This window comes from Malania oleifera, chromosome 13, assembly GCF_029873635.1.
Source record: "Malania oleifera isolate guangnan ecotype guangnan chromosome 13, ASM2987363v1, whole genome shotgun sequence".
Classification (NCBI taxonomy): domain Eukaryota; kingdom Viridiplantae; phylum Streptophyta; class Magnoliopsida; order Santalales; family Ximeniaceae; genus Malania; species Malania oleifera.
In genome coordinates, this window is record NC_080429.1 from 33,165,624 (window position 1) to 33,185,748 (window position 20,125).

Here is a 20,125-nt window from a genome sequence, read left to right on the forward strand (position 1 = left end):
TTGGATCCCAATAGCCCTGTCTCATCTAAAAGATCAAGAACATACTTTCTCTACGAAAATACAGTTCCTATACAAGATCTCGATACTTCTATACCCAAGAAGTAGTTGAATGGTCCCAAGTCCTTGGTCTATAGGAAAAGCTTTAGGTCGTGGATGCCTTGATCATCATCACCAGTGATCACAATGTCATCTAGATAAACAATAAGCAAAATCTTGCCAAATGGACTATGACGATAAAAAATAGAGTGATCTACTGCAAACCGATGAAGGCCAAACTCAAGTACTACAACACTTAAACGGCCAAACCATGCCCTTGGAGATTGTTTTAAACTATACAATGATTTCTTAAGTCGACATACTGAGCCTGACTCTCCTTGAGCAATAAACCTAGGCGGTTGCTCCATATATACCTCCTCATGAAGATCACCATGTAGGAAAGCATTCTTCACATCTAATAGATTTAGAGGCCAATGACAAGTGGTGGCTAAAGAAATGAACAAACGTGCTGAGGCAAGTTTAGCAACCAAAGAGAATGACTCAGAATAATCCAAATAATACACCTAAGTATACCCTTTAGTAGCAAGGTGGGCCTTCAAACGAGCCACAGAACCATCAAGATTGACTTTCACAACTTACACCCAACGACAACCAACCACAGACTCATTAGGAGGAAGAAGCACCAAATCCCAAGTTCTATTATCAAGTAGTGCACGCATCTGTTCAACCATTTCTGTCCTCCACCCATATTGGGATAGAGCTTCAGAAATAAATTTTGGAGGAGCAACGAAAGACAAAGTACTAACAAAACAGTAATACGTGGGTGACAAGAAATCATAACAAACAAAATTAGAGATCGGATTTTGAGTACAAGTGCATTTACCTTTTTTCAAACAGCTATAGGAGGATCGACATCATGGGAAATAAGATTATCCGATGAGGGAACTAGAGGCGCGATAGTAGAAGCTAGAGGAGGCACTTCCCGCTTAAGTCGCAATGTGTATACCTACAAATTGGGATGATCTAAGCAATAAGAAGGACTTAAACTAGATGAAAATGTAGGAGGATTGGGCATAGATACTTGGTTTGGATCTGGAAGGCAAGGCATAAGAAAAGACTCATTAAGGTCAACAAAACTCAAGGAATCATAGTATGATGTAGACTCTAAGAAGGTGACATCAATAAAGACAAAAAAATCAATGTAAAGTAGAACTATAACATCAATATCCTTTTTTAGTATAGGAATAGCCCAAAAAGATACATTTGATAGCACAAGGATCCAATTTATCCATTGCTGGAGTTAACTAATGGACAAAGGATACACAACCGAATATATGCGGAATGGAGAACAAAGGAGCCTTAGGGAAGATAAATGAATATGTGATTTTGCCGCCAAGGATAGAGCATGACATTTATTGACGAGGGAACATGCTATGAGCACAACATCACTCCAAAAAAGTTTAGGAACGTTCATTTGATACAATAGGGTACAAGTGACTTCAAGAATATGTCTATTTTTCGCTCTGCAACCCCATTGTGTTGTGGAGTGTGGGCACAAGAGGCTTGATGGATCATACCAAAGCTAATCATATAACTAATGAATTGGGTACTGAAGTACTCCTTAGCATTATCACTACAAAGTATCCCAACTAGCGTATCAAATTAAGTCCTTATTTGGGAACAAAAGGCACAAAAGATATCAAACAACTCAGAACAATCTTTCATTAAATATAACCACGTCATCCGAGCATAGTCATCAACAAATGTAACAAAGTACCGAAACCCAAACTTTGATATGACATGACTAGGACCCCAGATATCGGAATGGACTAGCATGAGAGGACTAACCACTTGTTTGTCGATCTGAGAAGATTCGCACTTAAGATTAGATACAAAAATTAATGTAGGAACCATCTATTTCAACTTGTCCAAATACGGATAACCAAGGCGACAATGGATTTGAAGGGGTGTAGTTGTGACTGTGCAAATCCTGAATAACCATAGAATCAGGAAAGAATGTGACAAAAAAATTTAGTGACTTTGTAAGCTTACTAACTGACATGAGATTGAAAGGAGATTTAGGAATGTATAAAGCAGACGAAAGAGAGATGGAAGGAGCAGGATTTACTGTCCTATCCCCTTAACAACTATAGTGGACCCATACTGGAGATCATAAAAGAAGTTGGTTGCACCTATTATATAGTCCGTGGCAACAGGATTGATAACCCAAGGACTAGTAGGAAGGATACCAAATGGCATACAGATTGTAGGATTAACTTTCTGGGAAAAAGACGTAATATTAGAAGATGCTTGTTGAGACGACCGATACTATAGAAATCTTGAATACTCCTCCTCTGATATAGTCATAGCATGCAGTTCACTTAAACAAGTGATTAACGAAGGAACCATACTTTTGGGATTTGCAAACTCCATCACAACATTCACAAACTTAGACCAATTACCATAATGTTAATTTTTTGAACAAACGAAACAATCACGAACAAGGTGACCAACCATGAACAAGTCATAAATAAATCAGTACAAGACTGTCACAGCACTAAAAAACTTAAACACAGCCCTAAGAAAGCAACTCACAGCACTGAAACACTGCTAATAGCCTCACAAAAAATAGCTTATGAGCACTGCTAATAGCCTCACAAAAAATAGCTTATGAGCACTGTCACTGCTCCAAGAAAGTCATCAATGACTGTTGCTAACACCGAACAACAACTGATGAATTACCACAAGTACATGGTTAAATAAAGATTGGATATTTGAGCAAAACACATGTTCAATAGCTTGATATTTTGATATATGGAAGGAATTAGATCATTGAATCAAAAAACACAGCAAATCCCACTGTTTGAGACCCAATAAATTCAATAACCATTGATAAACTGCTTCACGAAGCATCAAACAACCATTCCTTGGGTGCCGCACTTGAGCAATTAAAAAAGGTGAGATCTTTGGGCAAAAAGCATCATGAAGAACTCCAAAAACATGTTGATAGAGAGATTGGATCACTGCTAGATCATTTCAGGTCAAAACCATGCCTAAAAGTGGCTTCACGCCACGACGCATGGGGTTAGCCGTGGAAGCCTTCGTCCGGTGCGTGAGGACACATGGAACACTGCCTGGAGGTGGGATTTCAGTGGGGGGCATATCGACAATGTCTGTGGGTGACTATGGTGTTGGTTTTGAAAAATCTATAGTGGATTTGATGTTGTCGAACTGGCAATGTCACCTAGAAAATTCCGGCGACTGGTCTGACGTTCTGCTGCTGCTGGCTGTTCTCTAAGGTTATAGTATCATTACAAAATCTTCTATGATGATAGACATGCAAAAAATTTTGAGTTTCAGGCTTTCGTTAATGGTGGTCGCAACATTTAGGGTTCAGGTTTCAGAATCATGCTCTGATACCATGTTGAATAATTGGGTAAAATGGAATATCTAAACTCAGTGATAGGTTGCTCCCTCTATTTATAATATATATCAAGTGCAATAGCAATGGTCGTAATACCCTTACTAACTTACACTTATAACAAACCAAACTCTTAACAATTAATAATAATGCTACATGACTAAATAACCATTAAAACTGCCCATGAAGGCATTCCATTATAAGCTTCAAACTAGTTATACCATTGAATACCATCGCCATTTAGACTAATAGTAGAAATCTCAAATTTAGATATTTCTAGAGTGCAGTGAAAGAAAAAGTATTTTTTCAACCCTAGAAACCCAACCAATAGGATCATCATTGTCCCACTGAGGGAATTCCCCCTTCATGCAAGAAGGACCATGATCATGCTCTCCTTGGTAACCTATTTTGCGCACATATGGTTGCTCCATACTATTGGTTGACGTAGAGGCATCATCTTCTGTCTTATTATGGGAAGATGCACAACGTTGTTTAGGCAGGGATGCTTGGATCTCTTCAAATTGAGGCTTAAACATATTGCTAAGTTCAACCTCTAGCCTAGCTTCCATTCTAGAACTCATTTGAGTTTTTTGAGGCCATTGCGTATGAGTGAAGATGATCTTTATCGGAGGATTAATGGCATCCACAAGAACACCGATTCTAATACGAAATGATAAGACCCTAGGGTTTTATCATAGGGAAGTTAGGGAGATTGAAAGGATAGAAAATAAAAGGAGAAAATAAGGTAGATCACTTCAGGAAAATCTACCTCCAAATCAATCAAAGGCAGTGAATTATGTTATTGCTTGAATGAAAAAGCCCCATAAGGTTACATATATATCAGGTAGGGAACCCTATTCCTATTTGGAATGTAAAATATCCCAATCCAAGTCCTTAATGGACTCAATCCTAATTTATTTGGGAATCCTAACACATTAAATAGAAGTCTCAATTGATTTGGGAATCATAATAGGCATTTGGTTCAGGACATCAAAAATATTTCCATGGAGATAGCACTCCCATGAATCTCATTCCTAGGAATAGGAGGTTTGCCTCATGGGAATATTTTTGTTTGATTTGCATTGTAAGATTCCTAAGAATGTTCATAGGATTCCCATGCCAATGTTTGGTTCAACATAAGAATATTAATAAGTATTTTAAGACATGTAACCCTTATAATCAAGTAACCAAAATAATTGAGGGAAATATAGTGTCCGAATATTAACTATTGAATTAAATTTTTATAAATAAAAAAAACAATAATATTACCTTTGTTTAATAAATTATAAATTTCAATTAAAACGTTAATTAACATAAATATTTAACATTTTTAATACACATTTTAAATATTATCTAATTAAAAAATAATTAAAATTTTCTAATTAACATTTTTATTTTTTCTAATTAACAAATTAATAAATATTTATGTTAATCAATATTTTTAATTGCCATTTTAATATTTTTTTATTAAAAATCAATTAACATTTTGATTATTTTATAATTAAAAATTAATTAAATGTTTAATTAGAACTTTGTAATTAATATCTTTAATTAAAATTTTATATATTTTCCTAATTAAAAATAATTAATATTTATGCTAATTAAAATTTTTACTTTTATTTTATCAATAATGTATTATCTGAAGAGTGAGATTATATTATACTACAAGGGCATTATTGTCCAAAATCCAAAATAGTGAGGCCTATTTGGTTCAGAAAGTAGGATTCCTATGAAACTTACCCATGGGGGGAGGTGGGAATAGTATGTCCATGTTCCATGGGAATCCTTTCATTCCTAGGAATGTGGACATTCTCACGACTTTAGATTTCCCTCCTCAAATAAACTTGGGAATGAAATGTCATAGGCATCACATTTTTTTTTTTTTTTTTGGGATTACGCACCGGGTATCCACGCGTTTATTTTATGGTCCACGTGACTAATCCTGTGCCCCTTGAAGTTGACCCCACAACTCCAAAAGGAGGGTAAATTCAGGAATCCAGGGGCGGAAACGAGCCCGGGAGAGTTTGAACACTTGACCTCGTGAGAGGCACTCCTGCAGCCCGCACTACCACCTGAACCACACCCTGGGGGTATAGGCATCACATTCTTGAAAATATTGAAAAATGTCGCAAACCAACACCCCCTTAGAATCTAATTAGTAGGATCAAATACCAAGTAATGGCCTTGCTTGTGCATAAAAAGGAACAAAATCGATCATACTTCAAGCTTCCATTTCACTTTCATTTCTTTTCTATTTAGTTTCATGTGCTTACAACATAAAAATAAAAAATCTTTTATATTGTGTTTGGTAATAGGGAAGGAAGGAAAAAGGAAGAAGGAAAAGTGGGGGGAACCGTGCAAACTTCTATTTTCTTCCTTTCGTACTGTGGAAAGCTAAGGAAGGAAAAATGCTTTCCTCTCCCATTATAAATTAATCCCTCCAAAATGGGAGGAAAATGGAATGAAAAAAGACTTTCCCACTAATGTAATTAACTAAAATTACTACTTTACCCTATCAGCATTGTCTTTCCTTCCATTTTCCTCAATTCAACCAAACAACAGGAAAAGTTCTCTACAAGTCTGCTGGAGTGGATTGTCGGTGGGACTAGTTAGAAATTCATTCCAGATTTAAGGTAAGGCTATTAATGTAAAATTTGGTTTTACCCTAATTGTAGGAAATATTATATGTGAAGAAATACTAAAGTTTAGTTCTGGGGGATGTGGTTTTCAGGGTGTTGAACGGGGAACCCTACGGGTGCAGGACTGGTTATTTTAAGAGACTTTTTAGGAATTAGGTAAGGGTAAATATTTTATAATAGCTTTTTCATAATTATAAACGACTAGTTTCGAGTATAAATTCTTATATACATACAGGTATAATTTTCTAAACTTTGCTAGTATGGAAAATAATGTTTTCGGTAGATAATTTATATTGGGAAAATTCACGTGGTTGTAACCATTTTTGCTAATTAAATGATTGAGATTTATGTGGAATGAGGAATTATTGAGATTGCAAATATTGTTTGGTTGTGAAATCTGCCTGGTCGAATATACTAATTGATTGTGGATATTGAAGTTGTGTAAACTGTGGTAGTATTGTGGATGTGTAACATGATTGGTTTGCGGATGACTTGTGATGGGGTTCATGTAAATTGCGATATAGCGTTGGTAGTGGTATGAGGAGGTCGTTATATGAACGTTTATATTGGGAGGTAAACATTGGCAGTGGTATGAGGATGTTGTTTACCTATTTACTATGAACAGAGTACTTGTTTTGTAACCTGTATGGTTAGATCAGTCCTGTGTGGACATTAATGCTGTGTGACTTGATTAATCCTGTGTAGACCAGTCCTATGTGGACATTGACGCTGTATGGTTTGATTAGTCCTGTGTGGACCAGTCTTGTGTGGTCATTGATGTTGTGTGACTTGATTAGTCCTATGTGGACCAGTCCTGTGTGGGCAAGGATGTTGTGTAATTTGATTCTATGTGGATTGATTATGATATGGGTGTATGCGTGAAATTCTGTGAAGCGATTGTGTTGGTTGTGAACGAATGTTAATTAATTAAGTATTTAGGGTAAAGTAGATTATTCCACCTGAGAGCTTACTGAGGAAGGCAAGTACTCTGATAATTAATTGTAGGTACCAGAGTAGAGGGAAGCCACTTGTATGGGCGGGTGATCTTCCCTATTCTTGGTGACTTTACCTGAATACACAACCCAAGGGCTTATTGAGAAAGGTAAGTGCCCTGTTGTTAGCACTAGAGCAGAGGGACCCTACTTGTATGGGCAGGTGGCTTTCCCTATTCTCGGAAACTAACATTAAAATACTGATTGGTTATGGGTATGTGATTGGATGATAAGGACGTTGATCCTGTGTGATTATAGGCATGTTATCTAGCTTCTTGTGGACTGTGTGTACACCTGAGATGAATATTTTAAATTGTATTATAAACACTTCAGCCACACACTATTATAAATTATTTCTTCCTTACTGAGAGGTGTCTCACCCCATCATACGTTAGATCTTTTCAAGTTGTCTAGGTGATCGAGCTTAGATAGCTCCAGGGCGGGGTAATTTTGTAAGTTAAATATAGTAGATCGGATATGTATTTAGTTTATGTTCAATATATATTAATTCTAAATTTATAATATGAAGGATTAGGTTGTAATTTTATGGATCAATGTATGTGAATATAGTACTCTGGTATTTTCTATTGAAGACATTTATTATTTCTGCTGTGTGAATGGTATCGGAGATGTGTGTCGTTCTCTTAACACACCGGACCCCACCTGGCGGGTCCGGGGCGTTACATTAAATTTCTTACAAGTGGTATCAGAGCCAATGTTAAAATTATCGTGTTCTTCCTTCTATGATAAAGATCGTTTTTATTAACCATTTATAATCTCATTATTGTTTCGTATGAAAATTTGTATTCATGATATTTTCTGGAATCAAACTAAAAATTCATATGATATATGATTCTTGAAAAATTTATGTGATATATGATAAATTTATTGATTTTTGTTGGTCTAAAATATTGAAGTTTTGTATTAGTGAACTTACTAGCCAAACAAAACCGTAGACGAATTGAGATACCGAGAGCAGATTTTTCTAAGCTTTAGAAAAAACCGTCGATGATTTGTCTAAAGCACCCTGAGATCATCGACGGTTTTTCCCTGTACAGTGATACTAAAATTTATCTTCAAGTTTTATTAGATCATCTTTGAATCCATGCCTTTTAAGCTTTATTTGATCATCTTTCTTTGGAGTAAGAGCTTTCATTGATCCTTGTGAGCATTTGACCTTGTATTCTCATACTTGAGTCCTGAAATATCATTACTTAACCGAATATGTTAAATTTATCTTGTTTGTTATCATCAAAATAAGATTTTAAGTTTTGTAAAGCCAACAAAAAGGACGACTGACGTCGAACGAGCTGTAGGTGACCGTTGCTCGAATTGAAGAGACGACTGTTGTGAGACAAGGGAGAATCCCAACGTTGGTGAAGGTATTATATAAAGGGGAGATGAGGTAGGTTTCCTCCATTTAAACTTTGATCTTGTTTTGTTAATTCGTAATTTTGATTCAAAATTTGTGCTAGTTTGTGATATAAATTAGTATTTGATACATTCAATTTGATTGTATTCAACCAAATTTTGTGATTGGAAGCATCATTTGAAAACCCCCAATTTGAGGTTAGGGTTTATTCATGGCTTAATTTGTTCCTATTTAATTTATTTGAATTTGTTCTTGTATTCAATTTGACTTTCACATGCAATTTGTTCTTGTTTTCATGTGCAATTTGTTGTAGTTTATGTTTTGGTATGAATTAATGTAAACATGTTTTGTTTATAAAATCTTTAAAAAAAACTTATCTTATTTCAATCATATTTACCTTTTCATTAGCATGTTGTGGAATGCTTTCTTTCCTAAAATGAATTATATTTTAGGCAAATAATTACCCTTTCCATTAAAATCTAAGACAACTCCAATTATAATTATTACTTACCTAGATTTATATTATAGTCATAATAGTACAATTTCTTATTTTAAAGGGCTCCCATAAAAAAATTTTATGAAAGCATTAGGTATCCTCGCATAACCCCCGAGATGCAAAGTCCCAAAAAATATAATATTTTTAAAAAAATTTATCATATTACTATTTTAGAGTGCTCGATCATATTACAAAGTCCCCAAGATGTATTAATGGATTTTTAATTCATTTGAAAATATAAGTTTTTATTTCAAATTCCTTTCATCTTATGGATAGTAGATCATATATAGTAATATTTGAATTTTCCATTTGTGGGTATTGGATCCTATGCCCATGGATGGTAGAATAATACCTTTTTTAAAAAAAAAAAAAAGTATAAACATGATAATCAAGCTTATTTGCTTAATGGATTTGGATATGTTGTCTAAGTGTTAATTCACGTTCTTATGAATCTTTTGCATATGCTTTCTTAAATGCTTCTCAAACAGCATGAGTTGTGTCTAAGCCAACAACGAGGTCGAGTGTTTCTTCAAAGAGTGTTCCAACTATCCACCCACGAAAAAGATGATCCGCCTTTTTCCAAGCAATGTATGCTTTGGTTAATCCTGGTGTAGAAATTTACGAATCTATGGTGTTATTTGAATCTGATATGGTGTATTTGGTGGGGGCAGGATCTTCATTAGTAAGATGGCCAACCAATTCTTGGTTTACAACAAGATCCAAAGCTTGTTCACGCCATAAGGGATAATTTGTAGGATTGAGTTTGAGGGTAATGAAGTTGCCAACATGGTTGCAGAGAATTGCTAGGTTGTGTCGTGTGTTCACACTGGCTTTGATACCAAGAAGAAAAAATGGTAGAGATGTTAGAATAAAAAACTGCTCTCTTATTATTGAAAAGAAACTTGAACACTCAACAATTCTAGTAAACTAATACAGAGGACTTCTATTTAAACATAAAAGCATAGTAACAGATTGCATGAAATTCGTGGGCAATATTCTTAACAATATGCTCTGCATCTTGATTGATTTCAAACACCACCAAAGGTGATCTGATTTGATTTGAATCCAAGATATGCTCATTTAACATTTTTGTTTAAGTTTCCTTATCTTGTTGAACTATCATCTTTGGTTGATCCTATTGCCATTTGAAACTCCTTCATCCTTCAATGTCCATACACTAATATAGGCTTATTTGTGGGGAGTAACCATCCTTAATTCTCCTATAGTTTTGGATCTCCTTATCACTCCATTAATTCCCACAAATCATGCTAACCTGTTAAGGTTGTGCTAATATCATATGATTATTTATACCTCAACATATACATGCATGTCTTTGGTCTACTTATTTTCCATGCTTGTTCAAGCCTATAATGATTCATGCATGTATCCATGTTCTCTTGCACTATCATTGAACATCATTGCGTGCATACTCAGTCATGAGCACCCACACACGTCAAAATTTCCCCTACATATGCATTTTCCTACGTAATCCCATGCATGCTTGTCCCCTTTTCAAGTATTCTCATTTCACCTACATTTACACAACCTACACACTCATATGCATGCCTAACTTCCATACACACTGCTCAAACACATACACAAGCATCACTACTACTTTAGATCATTATGTATGCATGCCACGTTGAGAGAGAGAGAGAGAAAGAGAGAGAGAGAGAGAGAGAGAGAGAGAGAGAGAGAGAGAGAGAGAGAGAGAGAGAGAGAGAGAGAAGGAAAGTACCTGTCGACGACCAAATGAACTGGGGGTGGCTGGGGTTAGAATGAGGAGGGGGGACAAGAGAATGGTGGGGAGAGTGAAAGAGCACTGATGAACTAACGAGTGTGGCTGGAGATTTCCTACTCGGAATTTGTAGTAGGAAGGATGCTCCTAGATCTCTTCCTTGTCTCTTGTCCCTGTTCTATTCCTCTATCTGTACTCAAGTTAGGGAGTGGCCTTTTATAGGTGGGGGCGAGTCGTTATTACCTAAGGATGGGTCATTAACCATGGGATAATGGGCTAGTGTTGGATAATGATGTGGCCAACAAGTTAGGTCTCGGATAAGGTGCATTTCACTAGGGAGGGATGTTGAATCAGGTTTAATCCCAGGAGAGGGGGTGAATTGGGTATTTAAAAAATTCTTTGACACTTATTTACCGCTTAAACCCTTCTTATATATTTACCAACGAATTCTTGTTACTTAATTACTTATGAGTAAGGCTATCCAACCTATACATGCAATATACACAATTTAAATGCAGTGCTGAAAATAAAGAGTAAAGGGAAAAGAGAAGACAAACACGGTTTTTACGAGGTTCAGCCGACTTGGCCTACGTCCTCGTCTTGAGCAACCACTCAAAAGATTTCACTAAATCCTTGCTCCTTAAATTGGGACGGAACTTCCCTTACAGTCCGCTGCTTACAAGAGGCACAACTCCCTCCTACTCCGCTACTTACAAGAGATACAACTCTCTCCTCACACACCGGTTCATACACCGAACCGTGTATACAATAAAATCTGAAAAATAACACTAAAAAATGCTTCTAACAAAAGCGTGTGAGTACAAATCAAATTCCTAACACATTAACATATGATTAAACTTGAAGCTCATGAATGTATGAAAACGATACAATCGTTTTATGTATGATATGCTTCAACACACAAACCCTCTTGAACTAAAACTCCCACCTAATGATATATTTAAAATGCTTTAGAGTATACTAGGGTTTTAGTTCACTTTGTAAAGATGCACACATATATCTAATGTGAACTTGATAAAAGCCTTATCTTGAATATTTTATCAATCTATATCAAAAAACTTCTATCAAATATTTAATCATAACTTGATCTTTGTAATATGTAAATGTATATGATATGTAATTCAAAGAACAAAAAACCTGAGTATAAGATTTTCCAAACAAGATATCCCTTAATAAAATAGATATTTTTGAATACCAAGGATATATTCTCAAGTGTTTTAATATATATAAAATATGAATCCAATAACTGAATGCACACTTGAATCAAACCATTAGATCAATAACACAACCTTAATCAAGTAACGATCTTGTTTAAAATAAATATGTATATGTATAAGCAATTTCAAGATCAACCTTTTAATACCTAATCAAAAATAGATTTTTCAATAATATGCTCTATGAAAAACTATATATATATACTCTTGAATAAAAAACAATCAATTAATAGCTAAACAACTTTCTCAAGTAATGATCTTTTCAAAAACTATTTTTTTTATATATATGAACACACACAAGATCAAACTTTTCTAAAGATAATCAAGAACAAGTAATGAGATGAGAAGTTCTTGAAGATAATAACTTGAATAATCAAACCTCAATACTAGAATGAGAATTCAGATGAGTAAACAAGTTCCCTTTGAGATTTCGAGTTGATTTGCTCAAGCTTGATGGTTAGAGATTGAAATGTAGACAATCATATAACAATAGTAGCAAGTTTTCAATGTTCTTTCAACAAGATGGGTTCTTCTCTTTCTTGAGTGTCTTAGCTTGGTTCTAGGGTTTAGATATTTAGTATCTATACCCTTAGGATTGATCTCAACCATTGGATCAAAGAAATAGCTCGCGAGTTCGTTTAATAAAAATATGATTTTTAAACTTTCTCGCGACTTCAGGCTACTAATGTTGAAGTTCAGGCTCCTAAAGTGACTTCAGGAGACTGAAGTTCCAGGGTCATGCAACCGAAGTACTTCGGTCTTCTTGCTATGTTTTCCCATTAATTCTTCAGGCTATCGAACTTAATCTTCAGGCTCCTAAAGAAATTCTTCAGGCTACTAAGAGTGAGTTCAGGCTACTGAAGTCCCCTTTTTCTCAATTTTCCTTTTTTTTTTTTAAATTTAAAAATCTATTTTACTTTCTTTCTTTGCTCTTTTATAAAGGTACTTTCCAAGGTTTTAAGAATATTTCTAAGTCCATGAAAGTCCCCTAATGATATACATGAAATGCATGAATCCTAAAATCATTCTAAGTTATGTTAAACCTCAAATTAAATCATATGAAAATGTAAGTACATGAGTTCTAAATACCCATTCCCAAGATGTTCTTGAACTTTGCCGCTTGCATCTTGATTCTCGCACTCTTTGAGTTCCATTGATCTTGCCAAGATGTGTCAGCTTTACTTTATGGCTTCCATGACTCATCATCTTTCTGTGTATGCTTAATATGGTTCTTGTTCACAAACTCAATGCACAGATCAAATACCAAATGATTTGTCATTATCAAAACCAGATTGGACTCATAAAGTCAACAAGAGACCTTGGGGGTGTTGGATATATTCCAAAGAATATATCCCACATGAATGATATGGGTCCCACATGAAGGGTATGTGTCCCATGTGATAAGGGATGGATTAATTATCTTGCTTTGAAAATGCATGTGAGATTAATAGCTAGGAAGTTGAAAAGTTAACTATATACAACTGTTGTTATGGGGAGTAGCAGAAGAGAGTTCATTTTCTTGCATGCTTATGGATGGAACTAGAAAATATAGGAAGGATTGTCCTCTCTCTACCTTAGCTCTCTGTTCATCAACTATACTCCCATAAAATATGGTAAAGTATAGATAATAGATCAGGGTGAAATGAGAGAAACGATTCTTAGAGCGTTCTTCTCGGTTTTTATACACCATGAACGATCCCGGTATGTTTATGTTACGATTTTCCTTTATTGTTTACTGTTGAAAAAAATAACATGCATATGTGAATAACATGATAGTTAAAGATCCTACAACATATACAATTTCTTACATGTGGTATTAGAGCCAATGTTAAAATTATCGTGTTCTTCCTTTTATGATAAAGATCATTTCTATTAACCATTTACAATCTCGTTATTGTTTCGTATGACAATTTGTATTCATGATATTTTCTGGAGTTGAACTAAAAATTCATATGATATATGATTCTTGAAAAATTTATGTGATATATGATAAATTTATTGAGTTTTGTTGGTCTGAAATATTGAAGTTCTATATTGTGAACTTGCTAGCCAAAAAAAACCGTCGATGAATTAAGATACAGAGAGCAAATTTTTCTAAGCTTCAGAAAAACCATTAACAATTTGTCTGAAGCAGCCTGAGACCATCGACGGTTTTTCCCTGTACAGTGATAGGAAAGTGGGCTGTTAAATGAAATGCATGCAAACTATTTTAATTACTTCATTAAGAATGGAACACTCATATGTTTTATAATAGTAAATTGATAATGACGGTATGTTCTGGACTCATTTGTGTCTGGAGAACAATTATGTTTACGTATGCATGAGCTGTCGAATTTTACAAACAAGTAAGCAAGTAAAATTCTTATATTGGGGAATTGGTTATCTATTGTGAACTTGGACATTTTTTGCTGAGTAAGGTATCAATCAATGTTTATTTTATGGTTAACATGTTGTCACCAAAGTGATCTTGTTAAGAAAAGTTATAAACATTGAATTGAAATATGATTTTGCAAAAATTATTACAGAATAGTTATTTGATTATTATGGTTGACCAAAAGGTTTTTCTTTTCCTTCTATTTCTTTTCTCTCTTTTCTCTCTCTGCTCTCCTCTCCTCTCACAGTTCTCTTTTCCCCACACTCTCTCTCCTCTTCTCTCTTTCTCTTCTCTCTTTCTCTTCTCTGTTTTATTCCTTCCTCGAACTCTCTCTCCTCTTTTCTTCCTCACATTCTCTCTCTTTCTTCCATCTTTCTTTTCTATTTTCTTCCTTCCCCGAACTCTCTTTCCTTTTCTCTTCCTTGCATTCTCTCTCTCTCTCTCTCTCTCTCTCTCTCTCTCTCTCTCTCTCTCTTCCATCTCTCTTTTCTATTTTTATTTTCTCTATTCTTCTTTCTCTATTTATTTCTTTCTATTCCTCTCTTCTTCTTTGTTCTTCTTTCTCCCTTTCCTTTTTATTTATGTTTTTTTACTCATCTTTTCCTTGACTATTGCAGGTTTTGATCGAAGGAAGAGTAAGAACAAGAAATTCCAGACCGGAAACTCCACGAAGATAAGTTTTCTTTCTTATTTCTTTATTTTCTTTTTCTCATCATTTCTCTTTGATTTTCTTGGATTTTCTTGAGAAAGTTTTCTCCAAATTTTCCCATGAGACAAAAAAAAAAAAAAAAAAAACCTAAATCAATTTAGGTCTGATTGATTTAATTGAAAACTTGGACTTAAATTTTCCTTTGCAGGTTTAAATTGAAAGCTTGAAGATTGTTGGAACACTTCTTTATGTTTTCCTTTTTCTTTTTTTTTTTTTTTTTTTTTTTTTTTTGTTTCCATGTAAAGCTTATTTTCCTATATTTTTTTCCCATTGATGAAATAAAATTTTTACTAAATTTTGCTATGTGCCCCCGATAAAATGGGATGTCTTCAATATTCATTTCCAAATTTATTTGTAATAGTTGGTTGGACAATTAGGATATTAAAAAAAAAATGACTAATTTTTTTTTTTAAAATATATTAACCCAATGTATAAAAAACATTTGGATTTGGAGTTGTATTAAATTTGGATAAGTTGTCATACAAAATATTATTATAATATATCTAAATCTATTCAAATTCAAATTCAAAGTTAGAAATCCATGCTCCCAAATGCAACATGACTGTATCGAGATATCAAAATTCAGATTTTATTTCCTTGACAAGTACTAGCTGCAAATGAGCTATAGTATATGTTGATACACTTGATAAACTAAAGTCAAATATAATGATAATAAAATAAATATTATATAAAGATAAAATGTGAGTACTATTAATTTTTATATTTTTATTTAGTTTAAAGTAATACTTTTTATATGGTAATATATCCTTATATGGTAATATTTTCTTGGATTTTCTTGAGAAAGTTTTCTCCAAATTTTCCCATGAGACAAAAAAAAAAAAAAAAAAAACCTAAATCAATTTAGGTCTGATTGATTTAATTGAAAAACTTGGACTTAAATTTTCCTTTGCAGGTTTAAATTGAAAGCTTGAAGATTGTTGGAACACTTCTTTATGTTTTCCTTTTTCTGTTTTTTTTTTTTTTTTTTTTTTTTTTTGTTTCCATGTAAAGCTTATTTTCCTATATTTTTTTCCCATTGATGAAATAAAATTTTTACTAAATTTTGTTATGTGCCCCCGATAAAATGGGATGTCTTCAATATTCATTTCCAAATTTATTTGTAATAGTTGGTTGGACAATTAGGATATTAAAAAAAAAATGACTAATTTTTTTTTTTAAAATATATTAACCCAATGTATAAAAAACATTTGGATTTGGAGTTGTATTAAATTTGGATAAGTTGTCATACAAAATATTATTATAATATATCTAAATCTATTCAAATTCAAATTCAAAGTTAGAAATCCATGCTCCCAAATGCAACATGACTGTATCGAGATATCAAAATTCAGATTTTATTTCCTTGACAAGTACTAGCTGCAAATGAGCTATAGTATATGTTGATACACTTGATAAACTAAAGTCAAATATAATGATAATAAAATAAATATTATATAAAGATAAAATGTGAGTACTATTAATTTTTATATTTTTATTTAGTTTAAAGTAATACTTTTTATATGGTAATATATCCTTATATGATAATTATTATTTTATAATTTTCATTCTCATTGCCAATCAAACTAGGTTCATAATGACAATTAATTTTCATTTATAATTATCGATAGATCAAATATATGATGACAATTTTAGTGTATTAGCCTTATTTCGATTCAACATCACTTATTTTCCACTTTAACTTAGTAGATCTTATAATTCTACCTTGGTTATGATGTAGTCCCAAATTTCATATGGCCAAAATCCCCTAGCACATGACCTAGCATCATGACAAACTCTGATAATCTGGAATACCCTTTTTAGAGTGACAATGCCTACATATCAAATAAATTGAAAAGTTACTATATATACTCTTAACATGCATAATTTTACTATTGAACTAACTTGAATGGAAAAATGATTGCTAAGATGGATACGTGAACCGTGGTGACACGGAACTAGATGGCAGGACATTGTCCTTATATAAAGTTTTAGTATGTTGAGCCCACAACTTTGTCCTTATATAAAGTTTGATAGAAAGCTGGTTGCTCACACATTGTAAAATTTGTTTTGTTAGCTGGTCCTGAGGCAATAACATAAATATGTGGAGCACAATTTAGGGCAGAGAAAAAAAAAAAAGGAAAAAACAATGTGTACGAATGGGACAAAATTTACAGAATTCTACCTAAAAAGTCGGTTTGGTATTTTTTTCTTTTTTTTAAAAAAACCTGCATAGACACACGAAAAGCTATATATATATATATATATATAGAAAGGTAAGGAAACTGACTTTTGAAAAGTCGATTCTCTACGAGACAGAGAGCATGGACAATAAAAAAAAAAACATTAAATAACCAAACCGACTTTTCAAAAGTCGGTTTTGTCCTCGCATCACTCCCCACGTTGCATGCATGTGTGTTACGTAAAGTTGCAAAATCGACCTTCCCAAAATTGGTTTTGACATGCGCTTACCAAACCCATTCACATATCAACCCATGCAACTCGTGCACTTTTGTGGGTTACGCTTTAATATTCAAAATTATTTTATGTAAAAAAAATTCAAGTTACTTTTGTGGATTAAATCATTGTGTACAATATTTTTAATGAAAAATTAAAATTAAATTGCCACATAATTTGAAATAAAACTAGTGATATACCTACACCATTTTTCAACCTTCATATACCATAATATTGTTTTGTTCTTGAAGCACTAAAAAAAGGTGAATTTAAATTATAAAACTTAAGTAAAATAATTATAATTTCCATTTTTTATATATTGTCTTTTTTTTTTTTTAATTTTTATTTTTGCATTTTCTTTACTCCAATCATACTTATAAATTGTAATTCGATGCAAGGAAAAAATGAACATATATTCAAATCAGGTTTAAATTTGTTTCACACTTTCACTTCTGAGACTATCTGCCCGTTTCAGCTTTCTAGCTTTTGTTTTCCAGTCCGGTTTTTGTTTCCACAATTTTTGCAGTGATGCCAAGCAGCCTAAATTTTCTTTTCATTTCTTTCCCTCAAATTTTCGCAGCGACCAAACAACACAAGAATTGCGGAATCCAAGCTCAGATAATTACCAGATTTACATGAGAGGAAAATTAAAAGAAACAAGAAAAAAAACCGATAAACTCACCTGGGTTTTGGGGATTGTTGTCCGCCTGCACGGGAGGAGCCATAGATTGAGTCGCCATACTCGGTTACTCAGCTGCTGCCGCTGAATTTCGAAGAGAATGAATCAAAACAGAAAAGAAAACAAAAGAAATTGAAAAAAAAAATTTGAACAACTTTCAAAGCAAATAATTGAAGATAAAAATGAAGAAAGCTTACTACAAAAGCCGACGCGATGATGAGGATCGTGACGGCAGTGACGAAGAGGATGATGTTAGGCCGTCAGGGACTGTTCGTCGCTCATCTTGAAGATGTTAATACTGTAGAAGACGAGAGGCGCCTAAACGGGAGTTTTTCCTTTTTTGGTTTTATATATATATATATATATATATATATATATATATATATAAATATTTAATAAAGGTAAGAAAACTTTAATTCCCACAATATTGTAAAACTCACTGGATAATCCAATACAATAAGTAAAAGACGTTGGATAACCTGACATCTTTTGCCTAGGAGAGCTTTGACGCGTGACAATGACAAATACTGGACCATTTAGTGTCTTCTGCTTGTAAGTTTAAATATGAACATGATTTATACATTTTAATTTTAAGGACCTTCGAAACTCGTAATTTTATATAACAAATGTTAAAGAAAATCATACCTTGATCCATAGCCTTCAAGTGTATATCCTAAGACTGTGTTTCTATCTCACAATTTTACGCTTCCTTGTGCTCTTTCTTAATTTGATGAAAATCTTAGCACACTAGGTTGAGATAGGACCAGCCCCAAACCTCATTTATATATTAATCACTTTCATCAAGTGATTAATTAATATGCATAATTTATCACAACTATAAACTTCTCATATTCCGAGATATCATTATTGTAAATTATGATAACATTATTATATTTAATATTAAAGACATTCCATATTACCTCAATAAATATGATCATAATTTTATTTGAGGCAATTAATGTTTTACATTCTCTCACTTGACTTAAGTGAAATTACTTAACGTAATTGATCATATAAACAAAATGCGCATACATTAGTTATCATTAATATGTAGAAAACTTGTAGGAGTCAAAGTGGTTTCATATCATCTTTATTAATATAGTCATTCCATGCACTACGATACAAGTTCCACTACATATAATAATCTTTAAGTGAGAGACATACATTAGGTCCAACTTTAATGACTTAATTGAGATAATCTTGTTATCATTATTCCATAGCAATTATGTATACAAAAATGTAAAATAGAAATAATAGAAACATTTTCATTATTGAGCTCAAGTATCAATTAAACAACATATATTAAGGTTCAATAATGCTCATCTTTTCAACATGACCAATAAATGCTTTGGGCGACCTTTCGTCAAAGGATCAGCTATCATACAATCGGTGCTAATATGTTCGATTGACACTTTTTTGTTTCTATACTTCTTCTTTAATAGTAAAGTATTTCAATTCCATATGCTTAGCACCCTTTGAATACTTATCATGCTTAGAGAAGAAGACAATTGCAAAATTATTACAATATATTTTCAGCGGCTTGGCGATACTGTTGACTATTCCAAGTCCTGAAATAAAGTTCCGCAACCAATTAGCCTGAACCGTAACCTCAAAGCAAGCTACAAATTCAGCTTATATAAAGACTTTTTAGGATTTTTGACATTCTAAGCACTTAAGTCTTCACGCTTTTAGCAAGTTCTCATGATCTTCAATCTTTTAGCAAGTTCTCTTTCATGCTCCCATGATCTTCAAGTTTTATTAGATCATCTTTGAATCCATGCCTTTCAAGCTTCATTTGATCATTTTTCTTTGGAGTAAGAGCTTTCATTGATCCTTGTGAGCATTCGACCTTATATTCTCAAACTTGAGTCATGAAATATCATTACTTAACCGAATATGTTAAATTTCTTTTGTTTGTTATCATCAAAATAAGATTTCAAGTCTTATAAAGCTAACAAAAAGGATGACTGACGCCGAACAAGTTGTAGGTGACTGTTGCTCGGATTGAAGAGACGACCGTTG

General features: G+C 33.3%; 1 long non-coding RNA gene across 5 annotated transcripts in view; it reads right to left on the reverse strand.

The window, feature by feature from the left end:
- Positions 1-18,455, reverse strand: part of LOC131146098 (uncharacterized) — a 31,551-nt gene extending 13,096 nt beyond the window's left edge. For all 5 annotated transcript variants that reach the window (XR_009134221.1, XR_009134222.1, XR_009134223.1 and 2 more), the window contains exons 1-2: positions 18,301-18,455; positions 18,107-18,187 (exon numbers count right to left, since the gene is read on the reverse strand). This is a non-coding gene — a long non-coding RNA (uncharacterized LOC131146098). The remainder of the gene's footprint in view (positions 1-18,106; positions 18,188-18,300) is intronic.
- Between the last annotated feature and the right edge of the window lie 1,670 nt (positions 18,456-20,125).